This window comes from Copadichromis virginalis, linkage group LG7 (assembly GCF_057382275.1).
Source record: "Copadichromis virginalis isolate Kocher_CV1m ecotype Utaka linkage group LG7, C_Virginalis_male_GT1.1, whole genome shotgun sequence".
Classification (NCBI taxonomy): Eukaryota; Metazoa; Chordata; class Actinopteri; order Cichliformes; family Cichlidae; genus Copadichromis; species Copadichromis virginalis.
Genome location: NC_140624.1, coordinates 1,676,740 through 1,701,151, shown reverse-complemented (window position 1 = coordinate 1,701,151; position 24,412 = coordinate 1,676,740). Strand labels below are relative to the sequence as shown.

General features: G+C 42.7%; 2 long non-coding RNA genes across 4 annotated transcripts in view; one reads left to right on the top strand and one right to left on the bottom strand.

Moving 5' to 3' along the window:
• Nucleotides 1–23,471, bottom strand: part of LOC146704145 (uncharacterized) — an 88,981-nt gene extending 65,510 nt beyond the window's left edge. The window contains exon 1 of the long non-coding RNA XR_014921137.1: nt 23,309–23,471. This is a non-coding gene — a long non-coding RNA (uncharacterized LOC146704145). The remainder of the gene's footprint in view (nt 1–23,308) is intronic.
• Nucleotides 3,495–6,034, top strand: LOC146704146 (uncharacterized). 3 transcript variants are annotated; one of them, XR_014921641.1, is made up of 5 exons: nt 3,497–3,701; nt 4,117–4,174; nt 4,297–4,462; nt 4,691–4,786; nt 5,235–6,034. It is a non-coding gene; the product is annotated as an uncharacterized LOC146704146 (long non-coding RNA). The 3 variants fall into 3 exon arrangements; XR_014921640.1 differs by having other exon boundaries at nt 3,495–3,701; nt 4,117–4,462; XR_014921642.1 differs by lacking the exon at nt 4,117–4,174 and having other exon boundaries at nt 3,500–3,701.
• Nucleotides 23,472–24,412: the final 941 nt, after the last annotated feature.

The following is a 24,412-nucleotide window of genomic DNA, read 5'->3' as shown; positions in this document are numbered from 1 at the left end:
CGCTCGGCCTGTAACTCTCTCTGTCGGCACTCACTACACAATCGCTCACACCCTGCCCGGTAATTCTTCCCTCCCCCTCGCTCCCTGCTCCATACTGCTGCATTATTCAGACTGAGTGCTATTTGGAATGGCTTGTGTTGTCCCTGCGTACCTCTCCTTTCATCGTGCTCTGTGGAGCATCGCTCGAGAGGTTACCCCTCCTTGCAAAACCACAGATTGCACCAGAAACACATGCACACAAATGCACAATTTACCAGGCCATAGATTCGCTAGACGTGACAGACGCATCTTTATAAACCTGGTGTAATCCTCATATAAGGTAGTGCTCCCTATTGTCATGACAAACATACTCCTTTATTTCTTCCCTGAATGCCGGCCAGGGCTCCACAGAGATCACTTAAGAAGCAGCTGCAGGCAGATGCACGGCCAAACTACAACAGAACTCGATGTCTTTTATTTATAACCAGCAGCAGCAGAGCTGAAGCACTTCAACTGCAGGCGCCACAGACTCACAACACAGAGCAGGGACGAGGCTTTGCACTGGTAGAAAAAAGGGAAAAGAGGACAAACAGCCCTGAATATTTAATCATCTAAAAGAGCCAGGATGACTGAACGGAAAGCAAAGAGCTACTGAAAGTCTCTTCATCAGAAAGCTCTGCATCTTTAGCAATGTGTAAAAGCAAATGTGGCGTATGAAAGGATATACGCAGCAAGGAGTAGCGAAAAATGTGCCTGTTGGGCCAGTTTTGTACTGTTTAAGATGTCACACATCACAAGCAGGAGCAAAAACACTGAGAAATAGATGGCGATGAAGTGTATATCTAATAGGTATGAAATCGTATCTGTTTATGGCGCTTCTTCTAAAATACCAGTGTCATGGTCCTGGGTCGTGCGACCCAGTGTTTTGTGTTTTAGCCTATTTTGATGTTTATTCTTTGTTTAGGGTCACTAAGGCAGTCCAGCCATTTGTACATATTACCCGTGTATTAAGTCTCCCTTGCCCTTCGTGTGTTTATGTCTGCGTGTCTTATATTGTCAAGTCCATGCTGTCGGTTATGTCATCTCCCCTGTACTACGTCTCCCCGGTTCATGTGTCTTGTCTAATCTCCATGTTTCCTGTTTTACTTTGAAAGTCTGTATTCACGGTCAGTGTATTCAGTTTCACTCCTTCTGTCCTGTCGTTAAGTTCATGTGTGTCAGCTGTGTTCCCATGTGTGGCCACTTCCCCTGATCATCCCTCATGTGTATTTAGTCTCTGTGTTTCATACAGTCTGTCTCGCGTCGTCTGTGTTACCACCTCCTGTGTTCTGTACCTCCAGCCATAGTCTTTCCTTAGTTTTGTCCAGTTTAGGTTTTCTGTTGAGTACTACACGTATGCTGCCCTCATTCTGTTTTTGTTCTTTTCATCAGCCATAATAAAAGGCTCGTTTTGTTGGAATCCACTCCTGCATCCTCGTTTGTGTTCGCACCTGGGTCCACCACACACCTTTCCGCACGGTCTGCCTCCGCAGACCGTGACAACCAGCAGCTGAAAGTGGCTCTTGAAGGGTTCTGGCAGCTGTTTCTGTTGTTCAGTTTTCACTTGTTTTAGGGAAGTGGCCTCTGTGGCACCTCCACCATCATTTGTTCTGCTTTCCCCTTTTTCATTTTATGCCCGATAGCTATGCAGATGGACTTCAGGGAGCACAGCCGAAAGATGAAAGCTATGAATGTTCGTGAGAGTAAAAAAAACACAAGGGAGGGTTAGCGGTAGCGGCGGCAGTGATGATGATGACGATAACTGGGGCATCAGGGTTGAAGCTCTGCTGCATTTTTCATGTAAAATGTCTTCTTATAGCTGCGCTTTGAGGATGCATACAGGCTTTTGGTGAAATGGAGTTATTGATGTCAAACAAGATGAGGGCACTGAACCAGTGATGGTTCGTATTAACTTCGAAAATATCACGAGATATACAGTCATTCTAGTTTTACACTTAATGTTTTAGTAGCCAAGGCGCAAACAGTCAGTTTTCCTTTTTACAAGATGTTAGGTTTTGTATTGTTGATTGTCACTTATGCTTAAAATATAATATGAAATATTTAACCATATATGCTTAGAGGTGTATAATCAATTGTGTAGTGATAGGACTGTGATCTTTAGCAGGCTACAGAGGCTTGGTGTGTATTCCACACTGGAATGCACACCTACATCCTAGGAGCATGGAGAGGTCGTACCTTGTTTTATTGTTTTATGGTAGGATTAACGTAGCTACGTCTGTTCTAGTCTAAGTGCTTTTTGTTTAGATGAACTGTTGGATTTTCCAGACCAGCAGGTTAAGGAAGTCGTTTATGGGGCCACACTCTGACCCCACACACACACACACACACACACACACACACACACACACACACACACACACACACACACACAGTATTCTTTGTTTACATGTATACCTATGTAAGATGCTATATGTTAATGACCCTATATTCATGTAACCACAATAAAAGGAGTGCTGTGGGGAACCTGGCTGAGGTTACTCATGCATGAGTAACATGGAGAACTTTGCCTACTTGTGTCTTGCTTTGCTGTGTAATTATATTGTCTTCAACGTTCCAGCGGATGGGTTCAAGCTACAAACCTATCATAAGAGTTTTCAGTGCATCTCACTGACAGCTATAACATTTCAGCAGCTTGTCCAAGCGGGTTCGCAGATGGAGTAGCATCATCCCAATCTATGGTGAGTCTATCACTACTGAACAATAACAACTTCTTTTGATAAAACATTTTACCAGTTTATTACACTCCTATATTTATTTCTCTTTTCTGAAGGATGACTCCTGCCACGATGTTCTTACCAGACAAGCAACAGCTCTTGTATTGACGTTTCACCTCTCATCCGAGAAGCTTCTTCAGTTCTAAGGTCAAATGGTGGAGAGTCCCAGATATAAACCTAGTGGGAGTTTCCCCCCACAGAGGGACAAAAGGACCCCTGATGATCCTCTAATCGCCTGAGCCAAGGTGTGAAACTGGGAAGCTTCTCGGATGAGAGGTGAAACGTTTTCAAGTACACTGTAAACCCGAATGTTCAAAGTAATTAAATAGATTAAGTAGTGTATACTCAAAGTCTTTAAAAAGTTCTGTTAACTTAAATATGTCAAGTTCGTGTAACATGTTCTTCTTTTTGAGTAAATGAAACTAATAATATTTGATTGAATTGAACTATTTCTATATTAAGTAAGCATCACTTAAAATCATAACTTAAGCACAACGTAACACAGTTAAGTTAGGACATATAAGAATGGTAAAGTCCTGTTATTTTTGTTGTTTCAAGTAGGTAGGATTTAATAATAAACTTAATTTATGTAGCACATGCTAAAATACAATAAAATCTCAAAGTGTTTCACCAAATAAGTAAAATCAAATATTCTTAAATGCATTAGTGGAAGACAAAATGTATTTATTTTAATATTCATTGTTTTATCAATGTATCCTACATATATATTTTTAATTTTTTCCGTAAGTGTTGAGCAGCTGCAGGAATCAGTTTTTATTCCGAGTTAATCTCTGATTCACCCTCCGAAGCGGAAGGCGGCGCTAATGAGCATTAATACGAAACACAGAAGAAGTAAAGGTATATGGGCGGGAACAGCACCAAAGAGGCAACACGGACGACTGGAGAAAGTTGGACCTAACGGCAGCAACTAGCATCACTGGACTTACAGTAAGTTTTCAATGTTGATATTAGTTTATTGTTAAAATACGAATATTTAGTTGTATTTTGGGTGCGTTTCGAAAAGAATAGCAGAAATGTCGGTCCGTGTTTTTTATGTGCTTTGCTGCTCTCCCCGAAGGAAACTTTGTGCTTGCAGAGCTAGCATTAAGTTGTTGTAATGAGGGTCGCAGGCTGTTTAAAAAGTTAGATACTACTTGTTCTAGAGGTGGCGCCCGGTCGCCTAGTATGAAACAAAGTGTTTTAATCTCTCTAAATTTTTAAACCCCCTCTCATGACTCAGAATAGTTGGGTCCAAACAAGCCCGTTGTCCCTGCAGTTACACAGCGGAGATGCCTGTCTGCAGTGAGAGTGCTTTCAAGCCGTTTTCTTGTTAGAAATGCTATATTTTAACCTATATGTGCAGGGTTAGGGTTGTGAAGGAGCTCTTGGACCTCTGGCCTGCTCTAAAAATGGAGTCTGAGGTAATATGGATCAGCTCTCTTTAAAATGAAAATTGTAATTCTTACTCATGTGGCAGCTTTTTGCTGCTTTATAAAGATGTGCGAGATTCTTCAAATTGAACTGTATTGTCCTTCTGCTGTAGTTGTATGCAGAGTTTCAGCGGATTACAAATCAGAACCTGCCCAATACATTCTAAGCTGAACTTGACCACCATCTTCCTCGACTGATGACCTTATTCAGCCAGGGCATCAAAAACTGGGAAGACAGCAGATGCCCTGGCTGAAATTCTAAGAATTCACAATGAACAGGTAATAATAGATTGTTACACATTTCATAGGTTGAACCAGTGGAACATTGGACAGGTTCAATGATTTAAATGAGCTTTTTGAATTTTGCTATTACTCCACTTTGTGTTTGCTATTTGTCTGACTGTATTAAAGATGTGAACAGGTTATTTGTGGACATATGTTCTGATTTGACTGTTGTTGTTCAGTAAACTCACCAGTATATACAATTCTGTTTTTATCTGAAAATAGGAAATCCATGATATCCACACCAAGCGCACTACCGTTCTCCACGCCTTTCCTGTCTATCTGCGTGAGGATGTCTCTGGATTTTTCAGAACCTGCACTGTGAGTGTCCTTAAGTATCTAACAGATACTACTGTGTATATAAACAGTGCATCAAAGTACAAACATGTATTTTGATGCACTGTTTGGACTTACCTTTGTTTAGTCTACCCATACGGTTTCCATGTATGGTCTTTTCTGTCTCCTCACTACGAATGAACTGAATTGGTGTTTTGTTGAAAGTGATAAGATGTTTAGTAAAACATTTTCCTGTGTATTTCCTTTAGCTTAGTTTCAGTCTATCTCACACCACTTGATTCTCTGGTGAATTAGCTGATTTATGTGTGCAGAACATGGATCTTCTGTTTTTCACCTCTTACAGTGAGACTCAGGTCTCCCTTGTAAAAGAGGTATTGGATCTCAATGGGAGTTGGTAAAATAAGAAATTATATGTCGTCTGTTGTATTTCTTGGGTTAGATTGTGATTAGTATCTCTTTTTCATTAATTCAGGACGAATCTGATGAGTTGGAGCTTGATGGTGTTGAAGTGGCCCTCTTCACTGTCATCAGTGACCATGACACGACAAGTCCAGTTCACTACCAACCTGTGAAAATCTCTGTCGTCATTGAAAGGGATGCCGTGTTCAGTCTCCCCAGATTTGGTGAAGCTTTCCTGGTAATGTTTGGACTGATCTATGCACCTCAGCTACCCCAAAGCCCTGACCAACACTTTAGAATTTACTCAAAAGAGTTTACTTGGTCTAGAAAGTGGTAAACTGTCACCCAGGTTACAGGCCCTCAAGAATGACTTGGTTATGTAGGAACTCATCTGAAAGAAGAATGCAGGGTGAAGCATTATAAAAGGCTAGTTCAAAGTTCTCTCGTTTTATCTAAATAATGCCTCAAAACATTATTGCATTACTCTACAGGTGTTCAGCCAATAGGTCCAAACTATACAACGTGCCTTTGTTCTCATTAACATAATGCAAAGCAACACTAATGTTTTGTATGTTTTAATGTTTTTCGTAATACTATTTCCAAAACATTGTGGGCTGCGCAAGATGACCTAAATTTCACTGTTTGATACTGGTTAATGTAAAACAAATAGCATTGTAATTCACTCAAATTGCTGCCCTGTTGCCTTATTCAGATATTAGCCAGAGAGCCAAAAGCACATTTTGATATTATTAATTATTATTTGGCATTATTTTTCATTACTCTGACAGTTTTCCTGACTAAACAAATTTTGGTCTACTTATTTTAATTTATAAATGTTTTTGTTAATTATTTTTAATTTATTTAATTTTTTTTTTTTTTAATATATTTAATTTCAACATAGTGCTAAAAGGGAGCAGGCAAGATACTGTTCAATGGCAGATACTTATGACTTTTGCATATTAAGTTACCGATACTCAGTGTAATTGAGGCAATCAATTGCCTCAAAAATTTAAAGTTTTGGGTCACATGTTTTTAAGTATCAAGTAGTCAACATATTTGACTAACGTGTACTTAAAATAATGACAACACAAACTAATAAACATTTGAGTTTTGTTAACATAAAAATGTTGTGGTTGTGTACTTATTTTTTATAAGTTCTGTGAACTTATTTCTTTGAATTTGTAAACTTGAAACTTTAAGTCATATTAACTGCAAATATTTGAGTTGACCGTTCTCAAAGGATACAAGTACCATGCAATCCAAACTTTTATGTTCTGGAAAATTTTGACTTTTGAGTTGATCAACTCAAAAAAATTGAGGCAATCGATTGCCTCAATTTTTTTGAGTTCTGGTAACTTATTCGGGTTTACAGTGTAACTTAAAGAAGTCCAGACGCTTTTCTTTGCAAGCTCCTCTGACTACGATGACCTGGATGACTGAGAACCTTCACAGACATAGGTCCATTAATACTGTTTGTAATATGAACGCTTGGAAAGCATGATTGTTCGGTCATGAGCCGAGACGGAGTAAACTTTGAGAAAATCCAACCAATCCTGTTTTCCAAATCCAGAGGAGAAAGGCATCCAGGAGGGCAGGCAGGTAGGTGATGGCTCCAACATTTGGAGGCCACATTATGATTTGTGAATGGCAGACAATCTGGCTGCTCATTATGTAACTGTGCTTGATTGCAGCTTGATGACGTGCAGGTCTTTCTGGACCAGAGCAGGGACCGGCTCTGCCCTGGAGGGAGGAGACAACAAAACCTGTCATCAGAGGTTAAAGGAACAGATTCCAAAATGCCCAAACCTTTCCTTAAAAGTACTTCAAATGAATGCAGCGTGTTTCTTATAGTAATGAACTGCCAGAAGTTACTTGCCTGAGAAAGGAATTGGTTACAATACTTGTTACATTATTTTTATGTTATTCAATATAATGACGTGAAACAGTAGCATATAAATCTGAAGCTACAGTTGCACACACTAACACATCCTTATCCTAATGAGAACACACATATGCTCTGTTTTTTAGTTGTTATGTGTAAACACAAAGCAAAAACTACAACATAACTATAACAGTCAACTCTGTGATTCTACTGTAGAAACCTGTACCAGCAGAAATTGAGGCTTCAACACGAACCTGACTGCTCATCACTGCTTTTGTTACCAGTTCAAGATCAAGGTCTGGTTATGCTGGGCAGACACTGTGCGATTTTTTCAGTCACGTTATTCAGCTCCTGCTCAAACTGCACGATTGACTCACAGGGGTTAGAAGTTCATAGGTCACGATGCAGGTCTCACACTATACGGCCCGATGCTCTGATGCGACCTGAGTGCTCACACTGTGCGTCCATAAAATGAAGGTTATAACAGAAAATCTCTCTCTCTGTCTTTCACTCACACAGACACACCACCACCATCAACTTTTGCTAAATTGCTAATGAAAAACATTGATCAGGCAGCTGTGATTGAGCAGCAGTGTAGATCCAACTATTTTGTTGTTGTGGTCGTGATAATTTTGTGAGGCCACATCGAAAAGGCTCGGATGAGCTTTCCAAAGCTCTACAAGTTGTGCCTCCATCGCTTGTGTCCAGATCACACGCTGCACTGCCGTGCTGCTCCGTCTTTTTCACAGACGTTTATGTGTTTATGTGTTGGCTAGCTTTGTATTGCCGTGCTGGCTGTTCAGATGCAGAACGAGAGCCAAAGCTGTGTTAGCAGTATAATGCAGTTGTTTCTGTCCTGGATGCAGTTTGCATGTCTGAGTTGCAACGTTTTCCTTTTTTGCAATCAAAATAAAAGGAATGCCTATGTCTCCATTCCTCAAAAGCTTCAGATCGCTGTAACATTTCCTCTTCCCAGCACACATACAGGATGCAGCAGATTGTAACACAAGCTGCAGGACGAAGAAAGCGTCATTTGGATTTTTTTTCTTTCTATCCACTGAGTGCAGATAACTGAAGAGGCTTAGCATTAGCAGTGCTATAACTGTAACTGTGATGCAATTACAGCATTTAGCACGTGCGACATTATTGTGTAACTGAAAAATGCAATGTCATTACATTAATGCATGTGACCACTAACTACATAATGGTGTAGGATTAGGTGACCCAGTCACACAGTCAGTAACCCAAGCAGCTAGCAGAAAGATGCTTGAACGTAAGTGACAAATTTGTCTAGAAGTGGCCAGCCACTCTTGGAGCTGCAGCGAACTGCCACAAACCAGAACTGCCTTCAAAGTAAAGGCTGCACATTTTGAGACATGTTGGCTAAGGCACAGAAGCACAACCTTTCTTTTGAGGGTGAAGCTTCTCTATTTCCTGGTTCCATCACACTTTTAAAGTTGAACTTGCAGACAAAGATGAAAACGACCACTAGAAGGCTTTTGTGCAGTACCTTCTTTGCAGCCAGTTTCATGCAGCCACAACAAACAACTTCAAGGAACCTCAGTTAGGTAACTGATGGTTGATCTGTCTTTACACGTATTTTAAAATATATCTTTCCCAAGTGAATCAGAATCAGAGAGACTTTATTTATCCCCAAAGGGCAATTAAGATACAACAGAGCAGCATGACGTTAGAAATAAGGACAGGGCATAAACAGGCAATAAGAATGAGATAGAAATACTTAAAATATACAGTATATACACAGTTTTAAGTGACTGAATAAGTGAATAAATAACTGTAAGTGACTAAAAGTGAATAAAGTGTCGGAAGTATTAAAAAAAAAGATACATTTTCCTGTTTTGCATCTTTGTGACACTTTCCCTGCAGCCGAGAGCAGATCTCAGTGATGTCATTTTAATCATGTAAATGTGGAATTAAAATGTACAAACACTGTGTAAAACCCCCAAAGTACAATGATAATCCTTACATTAGTTATCACATGAGCTACGAAGATTATTTTTAAGAGCATTTATTTTTGTAGGAACATTATAAAACACACACAGGCACATTCATTAGATATATTGCAGTGGATTAGCTTTATGCTGATTGTGTCTTTAATTTTACCTCAGTTAAACCATATCACAGGGCCTCCGACGATCAGGAGCCTTTTTGTGTAATGATTTTTTCCAGGTTCAATCAGAATCAGAATCAGAATCAGAATGGGTTTATTGCCAGATGTTGAGGTTTACAACATTAGGAAATTGCTGCGGTGCTTCAGTGCAGACAATAAGAATTAAAGTGCTATGTAGAAAGAAAGATATGTGCATGAGATATACATGAGATATATACATGAGAATAAGAATTATGAGTGCTACGTAGAAAGATATATACATGAGTGCAGGTGGTGATCAGTGCCAAGCATATATACATGAGAATAAGAATTAAGAGTGCTACGTTGAAAGATATATACATGAGTGCAGGTGGTGATCAGTGCCAGACATGAAATGATGCAGTGACACAAGTACAAACGTTTAGTAAGACTTCCACTGAGTCTCCCCTGATTACTACAGTAGTAACAAAGAGATATTTTGGGGGTGTAAACATTTGAGCTTGAATATATATTTTTGACCTTGGAGAAAATTTCAGATCATTTCAGATTTTTGCACCCATTTCCTGTTTGAAGCATCTAAAGAAGGAAAATGAGATTAGTCACATTTTGCATTTCATATTTAATCAGAATCAGAATACTTTATTGATCCCTGGGAGAAATTATTCTTTTTATTTGTTTATTTGTGATTGTTGTTGCTGTTGTGACTTATATCCTTTCACTGACCTTTCAGTGAGGTCAGAGATCCAAGCTAGCGACTGAAAAACGTCGCTGATGTCTACGGTTACTTCAGCAGGTTTTTAAACTAGGGGCTGACCTTCTCCTGATTCGCTCTCCGTTTTGATTGATGAAGACTAACGCTTCCCTCATCTCACCTCAGTTTTGTGCTCATCACATATGATGTAGTCATGGTAGTATTAGGACCTGCATTACACCCCAGTATTCCTCTTTTTTATCGATCCATTTATCTTTTCTCTCTCTTTCCATCTTTAACTGTGTTGTTTTTAACGTTGCAGACTGAGCACTGCAGATGATGTCCTGACACCTCCGGTTAGCCCTCTGCCCACACTCTGCTTCTCACAGGCTGCATCGGGCCCCAGCCTCTGTGCTCTTTCTTAGAAAAGATTATGTAGGAGTTGTATAAACATTTATGCTCTTTTTAATAGAAATAACTGGGAGCTCTTTGCTTATTTTGGTGGGGACACAGTCTATCATTTCTGATAATTACAATAAACCTACGAGGCGATCCATCTTTGTGTTGCTGTGTTGCACAGCGGTAACATTTACTCCGCAAATCATTGTGATTTTAAACCAGCATGAATTCTTGTTTTGAAACAGTCAGAAGCAACTTTTCCTTTCTAGGTTGGTTAAAAAGACTGAATTATGTCGCCAGCTTCATTCTGATAGACTTGATGAAGGTAAAGCTAAAAGGTTTTTACAGTTTTAAAAATCCTCCTCCTCAGCAGCAGCTGATACATGTTGAACATCCATCCATCCATCCATCCATCCATCCATCTTCATCCACTTTATCCGAGGCCGGGTCGCGGGGGCCGCAGCCTAAGCAAAGAGGCCCAGACCTCCCTCTCCCCAGCCACCTCCTCCAGCTTATCGGGGGGAACACCAAGGCGTTCCCAGGCCAGCCGAGAGATATAATCTCTCCAGCATGTCCTGGGTCTGCCCCGGGGCCTCCTCCCGGTGGGACATGCCTGGAACACCTCACCCAGGAGGCGCCCAGGGGGCATCCTTGTCAGATGCCCGAACCACCTCAGCTGGCTCCTTTCGATGTGGAGCAGCAGCTGCTCTACTCTGAGCCCCTCCCGGATGGCCGAACTTCTCACCCTATTTCTAAGGGAGAGGCCAGCCACCCTTCGGAGGAAGCTCATTTCTGCCGCTTGTATCCGCGATCTCGTTCTTTCAGTCACTACCCACAGCTCGTGGCCATAGGTAAGGGTAGGGACGTAGATCGACCGGTAAATTGAGAGCTTCGCTTTTACACTCAGCTCCCTCTTCACCACGACGGACCGGTGCAGCATCCGCATCACTGCAGCCGCAGCCCCAATCCGTCTGTCGATCTCCGGCTCCCTTCTTCCATCACTGAACATGACACCGAGATACTTGAACTCCTCCACTTGGGGCGGGAACTCGTCCCCGACCCGGAGTGAGCACTCCACCCTTTTCCGGCTGAGAACCATGGCCTCAGATTTGGAGGTGCTGATCCTCATTCCCGCTGCTTCACACTCGGCTGCGAACCGTTCCAGTGCGAGCTGGAGGCCCTCACCCGATGAAGCCAACAGAAAGACATCATCCGCGAAAAGCAGAGATGAGATTCTGAGGCCACCGAAGTGAAAGCCCTCCACCACTTGGCTGCGCCTAGAAATCCTGCCCATGAAAATTATGAACAGAATCGGTGACAAAGGGCAGCCCTGGCGGAGCCCATCACGAGTCCGTGGGATGCATGATGAACGAGTCCGACTTATTGCCGGAAATGCGAACCAAGCTCTTGCAACGGTTGTACAGGGATCGAATGGCCCGTAGCAATGGGCCAGACACCCCATACTCCCGCAACACCTCTTGTTGGGTTTAGATTTTATTATTGTCATTTGTATTAGGAAATATTTAACCATATATTCTTAGAGGTGTATAATCAATTGTGTAGTGATAGGTTGTGTGATCTTTAACAGGCTGCAAAGGCTTGGTGTGTATTCCACACTAGAATGTCTTCATTGTTTTATGGTAGGATTAACGTAGCTACGTCTGTTCTAGTCTAAGTGCTTTTTGTTTAGATGAACTGTTGGATTTTCCAGACCAGCAGGTTAAGGAAGTCGTTTATGGGGTCACACTCTGACCCCACACACACACACACACACACACACACACACACACACACACACACACACACACACACACAGTATTCTTTGTTTACATGTATACCTATGTAAGATGCTATATGTTAATGACCCTATGCATATTCATGTAACCACAATAAAAGGAGTGCTGTGGGGAACCTGGCTGAGTCTGACAGAGGTCAAGTGGTGGAACGACGCTTGGCTCCAGCCAGGTCTCCCTCATGCATGAGTAAACCAGAGAACTTTGGTGCCTTGTGTCTTGCTTTTTGCTGCGTAGCAGATTGTCCTTAACGTTCCAGCGAATAGGTTTATGCTACAAACCTATCATTAATTGGTCCTTCGAGCCGGATCCCTGGAGTCGACATTCACCGAGGGGAAAAGAGACACGCCGACAGACTGACGTCAGCCAGGACTTATAGAGGTCCTGCAGCAAAGTCCCGAGGCGTGAGAATTCGTCATCGGGCCGGTGGATTAGCCGTCTGTTTTTTCTCCTCGATGGATGACGATTGACGGGATTCGGGACTGACGCTACACGCAATGAGCAACACCAAGTAAGTTTAAAGAGCCCGACTCTATAACCGTGTGGTTGTGCAGTCTCCGCCACTTTGTGAGGCGTTGAGAAGTTCGCTACTTTGTGGATAACTGGGTTCCTCGCTGCTTTGTGGAGCGAGAGGTTCCTCGCTGCTTTGTGGAGCGAGAGGTGAGTTCTCCGCCACTTTGTGAGGCGTTGAGAAGTTCCGTGGAGTCCAGACTGTGCTGGACGATAGGCCTATTTTGTGTTGTTGTCGTTGTTGTCGTTGTCATTGTTGTCATCGTTGTTGTTGTTGTTGTTGTGTGAGTGTGTGTGGAGCAGAACGCGTGGTGTGTTGTTATTATGGGTTCCCAAGCAACCAAGAGTGTGTCAGAGGGTGATGAGAAGTTTATGATGAAATTCGCTCCCGGTAGCGCAAAGTATTTAGGACGTTGGCGCAAGAAATATGATTTTGAAGGTAAATTGGTTGTAGGACAATGTCAAGTGTTAGTAGACCAGTTGACAGTAAAGGCAGCTTGTGCGAAAGGAAAATTGAAACAGGAGAAAGAGTTACAACTGGCGTCCGCTAAATTGTGGTTAGAGCAGGCGCAGAAAAGACAGGAGGCAGTGAATGCGAAGAGAGCAGCTTTGCAGGCATTAGCTGTGAAACCACTACTTCAGTGGTGCTGACGTTAAAGGACCAACAGCGTAGAGCAGCATTAGAGAGAGAGAGAGAGGTCAGAGAGGAGGAAGAAAAGCGGGAGCAGGAGAAGAGAGAGAGAGAGGAGGAGGACAGAGTACGGCTGGAGTTTGGGGATGCCGCAGCAGAATATTTAAGCCCTTATAACACTAGATCCAAAGCTACAGGGGATAAGGCGAGTGCATTTGCTATGCCTGCCTCCCCTTTCCATGATACCTTTCCCATGGTGGAGGTTGCGAATCCCCATTTTGGTGTTGAAGATGACCGAAGCCGTGTTATTTGTGTTTACAGGCCATGGACTGAATCTGAATGTGCAGAGGCATGTAAAGATTTAGGAAACCTGTTGACTAATGTTGATGAATTTATCGCCCGACACAAGCAACTCACTCCCATGCACCCTCAAGTATCCTCAAGAGGATAAAGAGCTGGTCCAGTGTTCCGCGACCAGGACGAAACCACATTGTTCCTCCTGTATCCGAGGTTCGACTAGCGGACGAACTCTCCTTTCCAGCACCCTGGCATAGACTTTCCCAGGGAGGCTGAGGAGTGTGATCCCCCTGTAGTTGGAACACACCCTCCGGTCCCCTTTCTTAAAGATGGGGACCACCACCCTGATCTGCCAGTCCACAGGTACTGCCCCTGATCTCCACGCAACATTGTAGAGGCGTGTCAACCAGGACAGCCCTACAACGTCCAGAGCCTTCAGGAACTTGGGGCGGACCTCATCCACACCAGGGACTCTGCCACCAAGGAGTTGTTTAACTGCCTCAGTGACCTCGCCTCCGGAAATAAGCGGGTCATCCGCAGACTCTGCTTCCTCCTCGGAAGACGTGCCAGTGGGATTAAGGAGGTCCTCGAAGTATTCCTTCCACCGCCTGACAATTTTCTCAGTCGAAGTCAGTAGCGCTCCGCCAGCACTATACACAGTGCAGGTAGAGCACCGCTTTCCCCTCCTGAGACGTCTGACGGTTTGCCAGAATCTCTTCGAGGCAGTCCGAAAGTCTTTTTCCATGGCCTCTCCGAACTCCTCCCACACCTGAGTTTTTGCTTCAGCCACTGCCCGAGCCGCATTCCACTTGGCCTGTCGATACCTGTCAGCTGCCTCCGAAGTCCCACAGGCTAACCAAGCCCAATAGGACTCCTTCTTCAGGCTGGTGGCTGCCCTCACCTCTGGTGTCCACCATATAAAATGGTAAATGGTAAATGGCCTGTATTTGTATAGCGCTTTTCTAGTCCCTAAGGACCCCAAAGCGCTTTACACAACCTGTCATCCACCCATTCACACACACATTCACACACTGGTTGTATTTTGTCCCCGAACCATACACATATGGTTCGGGGATTATCACCACGGCAGGCACCAACCACCTTGCGGCCGCAGCTCAATGCAGCAGCTTCAGCAATGGAGGTCCTGAACATGGTCCATTCGGACTCAATGTCCCCAGTCTCCCTCAGAATGCTGTTGAAGCTCTGCCGGAGGTGTGTGTTGAAGATCTCGCGGACTGGGGCCTCTGCTAGACGTTCCCAGCACACCCTCACTACACGTTTAGGTGCACCGGGTCTGTCCAGCGTCCTCCCCCCGCCACCTGATCCAACTCACCACCAGGTGGTGATCAGTTGACAGCTCAGCCCCTCTCTTTACCCGAGTGTCCAGAACATATGGTCGCAGGTCTGCTGATACGATTACAAAATCGTATCACCTGACCTGCGACCTAGAGCATCCTGGTGGACACTCTTATGTTTGAACAAGGTGTTCGTTATGGCCAAACTGTGATTTGTACATGTTGAACATATTCTTGATAATTGTATATAAGTGTAGGAACTCATATTCAGCATCTCTGGATAAATGGTGGCTGAACAGAGCATGAAACTGGAAAAAGTGATTGCTGTCAGCAAAAAAGTCTTATTTAGTGAGTTGCAAAATACATTTTTAGTTTAGTTTTTGTGTCCTCAGTAAGTGGATCCCACCCCACATCTGATGCAACAGTTCTTACAAAGACTTGCATCACATCACTATTTACAGTGTGTGCCTGTGTGAGGGTACCTCATGTACTCATGACTCACGTTGACCACATGTGACAAGGAAAAGAGAAAAAGAAGGAGTATTATAGATGCAACAATACTTTTCTAACATCACAAATTATCGAATGCTGTTTAGGAATTTGTCATCAATAGTGCAATAAAAGTCTGAATATATTGAATGAACATTAATGTCATGTTTCCATTTCCATCTGAGTATCTGAGGTTGGGACGATGAGGGAAACCTGGAGCTTCAGTTGAAAACAAACTGGATATTTTTTTACTTTTTTACAGCGTGTGTGTCACGATGAGTTGTGTGGCTGTCAGTGGCTGGACCCACGTGCAGGACTCGGAGACAAAACATTAACTTAAACGACGGCTTTATTTGCTGGAGAGTCACCTTTGGACGATACATAAACAACAACTTAAACTAACTAGACAGGAGATGCTGAAGGAAGACGACCATGGATACACACACAACAAACGTGGAGGACGCAACAACTGGCAGGGAAAAACACAGGGCTTAAATACATACTGAGGTGATTAGGGAATGTGAAACAGGAGGAGAGCACAGCTGGGACTCATCAGACATGACAAGACAAGGGGAGGCAAAACTCAACACATTGACATAGTACACAGACTTTCAAAGTAAAACAGGAAACTGAACAGACGTGGACTAAACTAGGGGATACAGTGACAGAAATCAAACCCAAGAGAATCAAAACACATCATGAAAACAAAGATAACTAATACAAACAGAAAAACACTGAGTCCACAGACTCAGGACGGTGACTCATCTCCGTACACGGGATAATGAAAGACTTTGAGATTATTGAGGACCTGGCAACAATGCACCAAGTGAAAAAAAACTACTATAGGAAGTGATTTGTTCACAGACGTAAGTGCACGATCAGATAGGCTGTGCTGAAAAGTGTTAGAACCAGGGGCTGAACAGGTCTGAGGGGAAATGGTCAGACTTTGCAAGACAAACTGACTAAAATGAACTAGGAACTCAAATATTTTTCCATCGTACCAACCCAAGGCTTTGAGAGCTTGTAACTAAAATATTTAACTCCACCAGGACAAGAAAACTGAATGAGTTTGTTGTACCTTTGCAGGAATGTGAGGCTGAAGATGGGGACACAAGCTATCGCACAAATGTCAGGCTCAGCTCAGCCTGAGCAAAGTGGCAGCAGGAATCTGAGAGCAAAAATCTGAGAGGTTTGTGGGACAAAGGGACATCCCAGAGCTCTCAGATGCAGAATGGTAAGCACATCTTGAATTTGCTGTTGATGTGACTGTTATTTCCCTTTGAACCTCAGACATTAAGGTGGAAATACAAACATTACCTTCATGCACTTGTTCAAGTCCAAAACAGACTGACTGCAGATGAAGTAATTAAACTACAAGCAAAATGCAACAGTACTTTGTTTAAAATTAAAATGCTTTGGAATTTTGCAAAAACATGCACAATTTGATTAAATGGTGATTTAATGTTGATATTTTTTATGATGTCGGTTTTACGTTTTCATTGTGTAAGTATAACTTCTGCTCTTACCAGTAGGACCACGTCGCTCTCGCACTGCAGGCTTACTTGTTGTTGATGTGATGTGATTTGGTGCTATATAAATAAAACTGAATAAGGCCAAAAAATGATTATATAATAATTATATCAAATGACTGTGTGATGTTGGACCCGTTACACATGGACAGAACACAGACGTAATGACAACACTTCTTTATTTACAGATTTGGTTTCACTGTGGTTTTGTTTTACTGGGACACAGACACTCCCGCACCGCTGTCACGTTCGCTCCCCTCCCCTCCGAATGTCACTGTGAACATATAAAGAGTCACAGTCACCTTCTCATCCCAGCACTGTCATGAATCGCTGTGCGGCAGGCAGGAGTTGGACCCAAAATGCAAGACTCACAGACTCAGGGGATGAACTCAAAAATCACAGCTTTATTTGCTGGTAGGACAAACATACAAACTAAACTGGGAAACAACAAACTAAGAACTCACAGAGAGACACAGGGAGATCCACACTGCATGAGGGACAACGCGACACTGACTCAGAGAAACACAGGGTTTAAATACACTGGGAAGTAACGAGGGGAATGAGACACAGAAGGAGGGCACAGCTGGGAGAAATCAGGACTGATGAGACAAGCAAAGCAGGACACATTCACATAAGACACGGACCTTCAAAGTAAAACAGGAAGGATCACACAGAGATGCGAACTTGACACAGTGGAGACAGCAACTAAGAAACACAGAGACATAAACCATAAGGCAGAGGACTCTAAGAACTGAAAGACACAGAGGGGAACTCAAACATGCAGACACAGACTTAGATTAGATTAGATTAGATTAGATTAGATTAGATAGAACTTTATTAATCCCTCGGGTGGGTTCCTCTGGGAAATTCGATTTCCAAAAAAGCACAGCACCGACAGAAGTTACAGAGTTACAGAATATTATATATATATATATATATATATATATATATATATATATATATATATAATATTCACACACACACACACACACATATATATAAATAACTTACACAGAACAGAGGGGACACAGAGAGACATGAAGGGCAAGGGATCGAAACTAGAAACCATCGAATAACTCACAAGTACAATATTACAAACATCACAAAGAACTAAAAACGCTGGGTCAGGAGACCCAGGACCGTGACAAGCACACCTGTTGACCCCGCCCCTGCGCTGCCCTGGGAGCTCACTGCCTCACCCCTCCTCTGCAGCTGGCCAGAGACCACACCCACTCCACAGACTGTTATTATAGCCTCTATGTTATCATTATTGTAGTTGTTGCAGAATTGAGTGCTGCTTATCAGCTGGATCTCCACAACAGTCCCAGTTTCTCAAGTGGCTCCTTGGGAAAATGAATGAGACCCCCCCCCTATAGACTTTAAACTCATACTGTATATACTTCATGTCATGCTAAATAAAAGTGTCATAGTGGAACACGGCATATATAACAAATGTGTTCATCTTCTCTTTGTTTATGTCAAATTACTCTGCAAGTCACTATTTTGTGAACAGGAAATAAATAATAAATAAATACATTTTTATTTATATAGCACCTTTCAAGACAGAATCACAAAGTGCTGCACATAAGATTACAAGTCATAAAAAGATTTAAAAAGAGAAAATAAAACCGGCAAAAAATTAACCAAAAGCAGTTTTAAAAAGGTGAGTTTTGAGTTGTTTTTTAAAAACAGCTGCTGAGTCCACAGTTCTTAATGTTGGGGGGGAGAGTCCACAGTCTCGGGGCCACAAAACCTCTGTCACCCTCAGTCCTCCTCTTAGTATTTTTATAGCAAGTAAGCCCTGATCAGATGACCTCAAAGACCTGCTGGGGACATCGGGCTGTAGCAGATCAGAGATGTAGGCTGGTGCCAGTCCGTGCACAGCTCTGTAGGTCAAGACCAGGATCTTAAAATTGACTCTAAATTCAACAGGAAGCCAGTGTAGCTGAGATAACAACGGTGTCACATGTGAGTACTTGCAGGAATTAGTCAAAAGCCGCGCTGCAGCGTTTTGCACAACTTGCAGACGATCCAGAGAACCTTTGCTTAGACACATAAACAGCGAGTTACAATAATCCAAGCATGAAGAAATAAATGCACGTATAGCAATCTCCAGTTCAGAGTGAGATAACATTGGGCTTAGCTTAGCCGCATTTCTGAAATGATAAAAACAAGACCGAACCAGAGATTTCACATTGAATGTGAGAGTCGGGTCAAAGGTGACACCTAAATTCCTGATAGAGGATTTAACACAGAGTGAGAGAGGACCGAGGGCTTTCACTATCTGTGATAGAAACCTATCAGGGGCGCATACGAGGACTTCAGTTTTCACCTCGTTGTGTTGGAGGAAATTTGCAGCCATCCAACGTTTGATCGAATCTAAGCAATCATTCAGACGCTGAAGCTTAGATAAATCCTCAGGCATAAAAGAAACGTACAACTGAATATCATCAGCATAACAGTGATAAGAAATGTCCTCAAAAGAGCCCATTATATGCTGGAGGGGGAGAAGACGAATTAAAAACAATAAAGGCCCCAAAACTGACCCTTGAGGGACACCATGAGTAAGGGAGGTAGAGGATGACCTAAAATCGGAGACTGCCACAGAAAAGGATCGGTGATGGAGATAAGAGGAGAATCACTCTAATGCAGTTCCAGATACACCAACACAATTTTTCAGCCTTTCAATGAGGACGTGATGGTCAGCTGTGTCGGAAGCTGATGTGAGGTCCAACATGAGTAGAACAGAGCATTTTCCTGCATCATTATCCATCAAGATATCACTTGAGACCCTAAGAAGAGCTGTCTCCGTCGAGTGAAACCGACGCAAACCGGACTGAAACTTATCGTAAATGCCGTGTTTATCAGGAGCTGCCATAAGCTGCTGAGCTACAACCTTTTCTAGAAGCTTAGCGATTAACGGTAACTTAGAGAGAGGTCTGTAGCTGCTCCTAAGAGAGGGGTCAAGCTGAGGTTGTTTTAAACGTGGGAGAATAGCAGCGTTTTTAAAGTAAACCGGAACTATACCAGACGCCAGTGAAGAGTTGATTAAAGTGAGCACACATGGGCCAATAGACTGGAAGACATTTTTGAACAATGATGCAGGTACAATGTCAAGTGAACAGGAGAATGCTTTCACTGAATTCACTAATTTTACCAGCTCAGGTAGTGAAACAGGAGAGAAAGTATCCAAGATAGCGGGTCAACATAGGGTAGAGATCGAGATAACAGGTGCTGAGTGTGTAAAACTCATTCTCACGTTATGAATCTTTGCAAGCAGAAAATTTTCACAGTCCTCGTTAGAAAAAATAAGGGCCGCAGGCAGAGCAGGAGTAACAATGTCACTAATGGTGTTGAATAGCACCTTAGGATTGCCTCTGCTCTTTGTAACCAAGTGTGAGAAGTGGGCAGCCCTCGCAACTCTGATCGAATTATTAAAAGAAGCTAAAAGGTCCTTAAGATAGAGGAGGTGAACATTTGGATGAGTTTTCCTCCACCTGCGCTCCGCTTTACGACAATCACGTTTTAGACAACAAATACTGTCATTTAGCCAAGGAGGAGATTTGGAGGCAGAAACACTCCTCGTCTTAACCGGACAGATTTCATCTAAAATAGAAAGGCAATAATTATTAAAAAGACTGGTTGAGAAATCAACACCATTTTGAGGTGATAGCTGTAAGTTAAAAGCATCCACAAATTTCTCCGCTGTGGAGGAGTTTAAGATGCGAGAGCTAACCATCCGTCTGACGGGGGACAAAGGCTCATTAAAAGACAAGTTAAAAACTATAACATAGTGATCAGAAATAAAAATGTCCTCAGAGCGAATAAAATCAATATTTAAACCCAAAGTAAAAACAAGGTCCAGTGTGTGAGCTTTGCTGTGTGTAGGACCGGACACATGCTGAGCAAAATGAAAAGAATCCATAATGTTCATAAAGTCTCTGGCGAATAGGTCGGAGTCATCATCAACGTGAATGTTAAATTCCCCAACTATAAGCACTCTAGACAGCCTCATAGTAGCAGATAACAAGTCGCTGAGCTCCGATAAAAATAACCTGTTATATCCAGGTGGACGATACACCACAGCACAGCACAAAGGGTCCTTGTTCCCAATTTTAAGCAGCTGCAGCTCAAACGAACGAAAATGTCCAGTTTTCACGGAGCAGCAGGAGAAACGGTCCTGGAAAGCCACGGCGAGCCCACCACCCCGACCAGACAACCGAGGCCGGGTAATAAAAGTACAGCCATCCAGGCAGAGTTCAATAAGTGACGAGTAGTCTACATCCCGCTGCCAGGTCTCAGTCAGGAGTAAAAAATCCAGTTTTTTAGATAATATAAAATCATTCAACAAGAATGATTTATTAGAGAGAGATCGAGCGTTAAAATGCGCCATATTCAGTGAGCTAGAAGCCTCATTATTTGCAGAGGCTCGAGTTAAGGGACGTAAATACACAGGGTTCGAGCCGTCACGCTCATAGAGTCCACTCACCGAGGGAAGAAAAAGCCAGCCCGCAGAAGAGTCTGGATAAACCCTCCTGAGGTGGCACGGTCTCAAAGAGCCAGGCCCAGCTCATCCAAACAAGGCCGTGGAAAACAAGTCGCCCTCCATGGAGCTTTTCTGGACGCAGGAGACAACGCACGCTCAACGTCGCTTACCAGCCAAACCACGCCGCCAGTAAAGCCCGAGCTTTACCTGAATACCTCCTCTTCTCCCTCTCCTTCTCTGTGGTCTAGAGCAGGGGTGTCAAACTCAAATACACAGTGGGCCAAAATTCAAAACTGGAACAAAGTCGCAGGCTAACGTTAATATTTATTGAAAAAAAAATCTTCCTCCAGATCAAGGTCAAGGTCAAGATATAAGAATGAATCTTTTCTTATGGACTCAAACACGTTTTGCTGGAAAACTGAATATGGAACAAGCAAAGCTTAATACTACACAATATATATATTAGCTGTATAATACCAGTAGGCCAGCTCTAATAGTAATTTGGTATGGCTTTGTGGGCCAAATATAATTAGGCTGCGGGCCAAATTTGCCCCGCGGGCCAGAGTTTGAAACCTATGCTCTAGAGGGACCACTGAAATCGCCTGACGAGGATCCAGCTAATGGAGGAGGGTGGAAAATGCCAGAGGACGACGAGACATCGTGTGGCGTCATGGTAAATAGCCTGGCTTTGCCAGGCGATCATACACCAGAGCAGCAAATACATCATTAAAACTGAGTGAGAACAGTAGAGCAGAAAAAACAACACAACAGTAGTAGAGCGCGACAAACTGCACCCGGCAGCGGCAGAGCCAAACACCATCGCCAACATACCGGAAACTATGACTCTAAAGTCTAATGTCTGATAAATTATTAGCAAAGGATGATGTTGTCTGAAGTTTTAAAATAGATCCAAATGGAGGCACGAAAACACTTACGCTGAGGAAAGCTGGGCCAGAAGCTTCTTATTTTGCCACATATGTAACCTCAGAGCTGTAGCCAAGATCCAACCATTAGTCATGGCTGTAACCACTGAGGGCTTCTTTTTCTTTCTCAAAGCCAATGTCATTTTTCCCAATTGACTACAATATCAAGACTGAAATATTACACAAAGTCAATAAAAGCAAGGCATCTTAGATGATCTTGTGCAAACAGAGGGGTACAAGGTGTGCATGTAATGCGTGTTTTTCCATGTCATATTGTTGATGATGCTGATTATTACCAAACCAGCCACACAATCAGCTGGAAAATGGCTCCATTTCCACAAACAGTGTGATGGTTAGATGAACAGTGCGGCTGTATGAAGCCAGCAACTCAATAAAAACGATGTAATGGAACAGCTGCCTCCCTCAGTATTTTTTCCTTAACAATATTATGTCCATGAACACATTTGTGATATTAGAACTGCAACTGTATTGAATTATAGTCAAAATATATATAAACTAATACTGTAGCTTCGATATTTAATCTTGGATTAAATATTTGTTTGTAGGATGAAATTATGATCACTGCTAATGCACTGGCTACTTATCTTTTTTGTTTTAAGATAAGATAAGATAACCTTTATTAGTCCCACACGTGGGAAATTTGTTTTGTCACAGCAGGAAGTGGACAGTGCAAAAGTTATGAGGCAAAAATTAGAATACAATAAGAATAAATACAGTACACAACTGTACAGAATAGAATAAAATAAAATACTATATACAGTAGAATAAAATAGAATAAAAATATACAATAAGATAAAAATAGAATACGAATGCTATATACAACTGAGTAAAAATACAACGATGACAGAAAGGATTATTGCACTTAGTATTATTGCATATGTATGGATGTGTGTGCTTGATCAGTTAAAGTCTTTATTGTGGAGTCTGACAGCAGTGGGGAGGAAAGACCTGCGAAATCTCTCCATCCCACACCGTGGGTGCCGCAGTCTCCCACTGAAGGAGCTGCTCAGTGCTGTCACAGTCTGCTGCATGGGGTGGGAGACGTTGTCCAACAGGGATGACAGCTTAGCCGCCGTTCTCCTGTCACTCACCACCTCCACTGGGTCCAGAGGGCATCCTAGAACAGAGCTGGCCCTTCGGATCACCCTGTTCAGTCTCTTCCTGTCCCCAGCAGAGATGCTGCCGCCCCAGCAGACCACACCATAAAAGATAGCAGAAGCCACCACAGAGTCATAGAAGGTCTTCAGGAGTGGGCCCTCCACCCCAAACGACCTGAGTCTCCGCAGCAGGTACAGCCTGCTCTGCCCTTTATGACCTTTGGTCACTCGCAGCTGTTTACCAGATGCTGAACATACGTGTTTGTGTTCACCTTAGCTAATTTATGCTCCACGTAGCTAAATGTTGTTGTGCAAAAGTTGATTCTGTTCATCTGGACGTAGCGTTTTGTGGGAGAAACGTTTCGTCACTCCAAGTGACTTCTTCAGTCTCAGCTGACTGCAGGTTTCCCCAAATCTTATAAACAGGACATTTTATAAGACTGGGGAAACCTGCAGGACACCGGCCCTCGAGGCCTGGAGTTGGCCGCCCCTGCTTTAAATTGTCCAACAAACTTTTGCCCTCTGAATTACAAAAATGGGGTTTTAACCTGTTTGCCAAAAATGGGAATCCATCTATCCTGTACATTTCCTTCGGGCCATTTACATACCTAAAAGGGACAATTTTCTCAAAAACTTGTGGTGGTAAAAATGAATATGTAAGGAGGTTGGGGGTACCAAATCATGAGTTAGCCTGGGGTATCAGAAAGGTTAGATCCAGCCCTGCATGTAACCACCGCACTGCTGTCTTTGGGAAGAGTCTCAGAGATACTTTCAGATCAGTCCCAAGTGTCTTATACAATGATGCCAGGACATTATTACTGAAGAGAACTTCAGAGAAAGCTACACGAGCAAACAAATCTCATGCATTTGCAGTTTTATGCGTCTGAAAATGAAATCTGTTGCTCTATCGAGTATGAGATATCCATTTAACCCTACTTTATGTGATTTTCTACGAGCCATCGGACCTATAGACAGATCAACCTCACGGTTAACTTAACCTGGAGTCGCTTTGGGTTTAACTGTTTCTGAAGCCTATAGGCTCAAAATGTGGTCATAAATATTTTGTACTTGTAAAAAAGATTTGTGTGTGCGTAAAAA